This window comes from Tyto alba, unplaced genomic scaffold (assembly GCF_018691265.1).
Source record: "Tyto alba isolate M040663 unplaced genomic scaffold, T.alba_DEE_v4.0 Super-Scaffold_41, whole genome shotgun sequence".
Lineage (NCBI taxonomy): Eukaryota > Metazoa > Chordata > Aves > Strigiformes > Tytonidae > Tyto > Tyto alba.
This window is the reverse complement of record NW_024881317.1, coordinates 13584615-13589287: the sequence shown is the minus strand read 5'-3', so window position 1 is coordinate 13589287 and position 4673 is coordinate 13584615. Positions and strand designations below refer to the sequence as shown.

Genomic DNA, 4673 nt, shown 5'->3' with positions numbered 1-4673 from the left:
CCCCGGGGCGGCCCGCCGCGGCCCGGGGCTGAGCACCGCATCTTATCGGGATCCCGGCAAGCTCCGGGAAGAGGCTGCCGGGAAACCCCCCCGAGTCAGCACATCCCCGGGGCGAGCCTCGGCCGGAGATCGGCTCAGCAGGGCGGGGTTGCACACGCTGGTGGGGCTGCGAGAGTGAAATTCGGTCCTGGAGAGGGGCCTGTGAACCGTTTACATCGATTCAAGGCCTTTCCACAGCGAAGGCACAGCCATCAGTGATTCTTTTTACTACAAAGAGAGGACACCAAGCGTTTAATTATAGCACAGCTTGATCTTTGAAATTCAGAATTAAAAAAAGCAGCAGCACAAATGACAATAGGCACGTCAGCTAATTCTGAACATTTTCATGAATTAAAATCTAGGCCTTGCAGACGCATAACATCAACAAATCCCTAGGGATCGGAGGAAGACATTTTCATTGTTTTATGGCAGAACAAAGGATTGCAGCGGTAGCTCTTTTCAGAACCATAGGATCTGCTTCCAAAATGGGAGAGAAATCACAGTGGTTTTTCTTCAAAAAAGACCTCATCATTTTGTAGTCATAAATGCATACATGCAAGGGTCACCTGAAAACACTTTTAACATCACCAGTCTCAATACTTCCTAACTGCTAAACAAATGGCTAAAAGCTCTATTTGAAGAGATGAAGAGGATCAGTGCTTTTACAACTGAAAACCAGGAACACAGTGGAACTGTTCAATCCCTTATCGATGTGTAATATTATTATAGTATAAACTGGGAAGAACACACGCAAAAATATGAGAATGGTAATCAATTGGACCACAAGCACTAAAAGAATTGCAATTTCTTTTCTTTCCCCCCTGTTAACAACCACTGTATTTAAAAGTAACTTAGATTAAATAGTGATAAAATCTGATGCTCTAGCTTACATCAGACTCACTTCTATAAACTAATCTGCCTGTGGTCCACAGATGCAGAGCAATGAAAATAACTTTCCAAAATGTACTGATAACCCCGCAAACCTTACCTATAGTCAGGCTCCTATTCCTGGAGCTGTACCAGAGTTAGGAATTATAGGGTATTTTAAATAAAACCTTTTCAAGCATAGTTGTATGTAAGAACAAAATAGCCTTATTTACACATTGCCTGGTAACCTACATGGAAAATTATTATACTGAAGAGAACCTTTCCTCACTTTAGAAGCACAGAAGACAAGCAGCATCCACAGAGAGCACAGAGTAACCTCTTCCCCTGCCATCTTTAGCGTATATATATATATATATATACACACACATGCCAACATCAATCTCAAAACTGCAGAACATTACTGATATAGAAAAATAAAAAGATCAGTTCTTACTTTGATATAGCTTGATATTTTATCCCAGTTTTGTATTAATTCAATAGTTCATTGCCTATCCAATGTTCTCAATGTTCAAAAATTTGTACCTTCTCTCCATTTATCTGTCCTAGTATTTACTTCTGTACCACTTGAACATTTCCTGCAATGCATTGTAAACATGCATCCATTTATGGGACTCAACACATTTAGTCATTCAGACAAAAGTCACCATAAAATCCAAAAGCAGTAAATGTATTTTAAACATGCTGAAATCAAGGTCACGGTAAAGCAGTGAGATCAAAAAAGGAGCTCTAATTGGTGATGACATTGCAAAGAAGTTGCTGGTTAAAAACACACTCATGTGATGTGCCTTAATATGGCTTTTTATGTATAATGATATGTCTAACTGTGTTCAAATATGTTTATTTTACATGATATACTTCCGTTTATCTAATGTTTCTATTTATGTGAAATAGTTTCTATAGTATTTCCCAATCACTTACTGCTTGTTATTTCCCTAGTGCTAAATCACCTCCTGCTTTGCAAAGCCTCTCTAACAAGAAATGATGCAGGACTCTGTAGGGGCTGGGACTGATGGTGCGGAAGGAAAAGAATTCAAAACCTGCCATCATCAAAAGAGAGTATGACCGCAATAGACCCTCTAGTTCTTGGAATTGCAAGCCCCAAAAAAACATGCCTGTAAAGCCAAGCCTAAAACTTCAGACAGAAACCATTTCCCCGTTTGTGAAGCCTTCACGCAGAGGCAGCGCGCTCACCAATGCTTGCTGTAACTGGCAAGCACAGTGCACACCTGCAAAGCCACGCTCCGGTGTTGCACATCTAGCCCAGTGCTCTCTGCTACTGCACTGGTACGCTTGTACGACACATGACAGATAATACATCATCTCTGCTCACTATGACAATATATCATCATAGAAAAATGACTGGGCAAAAGTTCTGCTTTTGTTTCTCACTACATCTCTGTTTTCATTTGGCATCATTTACATCATCTACTACTACACACTCCTCTTCCCAGTGCAGAGACAATATGGTGAAGAGCATAAGCTCTTCTATTTTGGATTCTATTTTGGCTCATACACAATCAACCCATTTTCTATTCTAGAACTATTCATTTCCAGTGATGATTCATGAGCCAGAAAGAATACCACTTGCCTATCAGATGCCAAGGAGAACTTACAGGAATGGCAATTAGAATGTTTTTGACTGTGGTGACTGCAGTTGATACAGAGCCTAGCGAACTAACTGAAATGCAGCCTTTCAGCGCTATTTTTGCAGTTGTTTTATAACCACACTTTAAGGTTTCATCTAGCTGATGAAAACAGAAGGCAGCTGAAAGCAGAAAAAGACTCCAACAACCTACCTTGCCAAGTTTATACCTAAATGGTAGACATTACTTACTTCCCTGTATTTGCTTTTTCTACTTCATCTCATATTATGCCAAATGCTTACAAGGAAAAAAAAAATGTTGGAAGAGTTACTGTGATCGTTATGCAAGGCATTAGATTTATCTACAATCATCTGGCAATGTCATGAACGCACATATGTGTGCACTATGAATAGTCCTCTCGATTTCAATGCAATAATCAACAGTATGAGAAATTAAACATGCACAAGCCTGAGGGTTTGTACTCTACAAGTCATATAACATAAAGCGTTTATCTGTATACCACCCAAGGCGAAGAGAAGGACTTAAGACCCTGGAAGCAATAAAAAGAGAAGTCAAAGCTATTGAGATTTGATCATTTATTCAAGTTCCATCAGCTTTACCAGCAGCTTTTCCTATGCATATTGAACTTACATTTTTGGTCTCCAAAGCTGACAAGCTTTTCTAGCTTCTACAACACAATATGATGTCTTTACACGAGAAATTCTTAACTAAGATATTCTTTATCAATTCATTTTATAAAATGAACTTTAAAAAATACCAGTCCAAATCCTTCAACTTAGCTTCAAGGAAATGCCAACTTTTAATACTTTTAAAACTATTACCTCAGTTTGTTCCTATTTGGCTTTTTTTCTGATAATAAATCATTTCATAGCTTTGAACTTCAGCATGATTTTATGACCAGACGTATGTCAGAGATGGAAACACATCTTCCCTTGGAAACACAGAGCTCAGGACTACTTCAGTTTCTTCCCCACCATTCCTAGAAAAAAAAAAAAAAATCACCTTTGAACTGAAATACAAACCAGAAAATGTCAAGAAATTTTGTGTCAGAAAAATATGTGTAACTGAAAAAGGCATATGTGGGTTTCTAAAACGGAACGAAGCATCCAAAACTACATAGATACAGTATTATTTTAGTCTGCTGTCTTTGGCAAGACAATTGACTCACATATTTAAGTGGTACTATGCTTTATTCTTGTTCACAGGAAAAAAGTGAGAGAAAAAAAATTCTGTTAAAAAATACAGTAAATACTATCTGAATTCATCTCATTGCAATTGGCTGAAGATTTCATTACAAAAATTTGGAAAGGTGTATCCTAACAGATCAGGAAAACATGACTGGGTTAGATGCACTTTTTTCCCTTGTAATGTATAGTACCCAGGGAAGTTATCTGGCACCCTTCTTTCATGTGTTCATTTCTTTGCCGGTGAATGCCCAATTCCATCCCAGCCACAGTCCTGCAGCAGTGAAGGATGTCACGGTGTTTCAGAGCAGGGCTGGGATATGGCCTGTGTCTGACAAGTTTCTGTTAAGTGAAATCAACTCTCTGGGTACCAAACGACCCATCTCTATGTGTTCTCACTCACTTTTTAATATTTCTCATAAGCATCTACAAACTATTGCACTGCTTTCTTTGGAAACCCACCTCTAACTCTCACTGGTTTGTGATGCTGACAAAAAAAGAGCTCCCGCGGGTGGAAGGGCGGTTAGGCCGCTCCTGCTCCCGCACCCCTCGGCTGGGCAGCGCTCCCTCAGCGGGAGGCATCTCTTCTCTCCACGCGATCTGTAACCGGCAGGCCGCGGGCAACAACCCCGGGGAGGGCGGGCAGAGGGTTGCCGTCGCTCTTCCCTCCCTCTCCCCCCGCTCCTCCGCCGGGCTGACCCGCTCTAAACGCTGTTTCAGCTCCACCTTCCGGCGCTGGCGGTGTTACCTCAGCCACGGCGGGGCCCGCTCTGGGAAGGCAGCAGCTGGCAGCACAGCCGGGGGCTGAGGGGGGTTGAGGCGGAGGGGGCTAAAGGGGATGCTGAGGGCGCCCACTGCTCGCTCCTTTCTTTCTTCCTTCCTCCCTCCCCGCCCGCCGTCCCGCCCGCCTCGCGCCGCTCCCTCAGCGCTCGGGCCCCGCCCCCAGCGGGCGGCGCAG

General features: G+C 42.2%; 1 long non-coding RNA gene across 1 annotated transcript; it reads right to left on the bottom strand.

Annotated features, from left to right (window-relative positions):
• Window positions 1-3089: 3089 nt before the first annotated feature.
• On the bottom strand, window positions 3090-4604 carry LOC116959157. The gene is made up of 2 exons (XR_004405694.2): window positions 4178-4604; window positions 3090-3510 (listed from the first exon to the last, which is right to left on the bottom strand). It is a non-coding gene; the product is annotated as an uncharacterized LOC116959157 (long non-coding RNA).
• Between the last annotated feature and the right edge of the window lie 69 nt (window positions 4605-4673).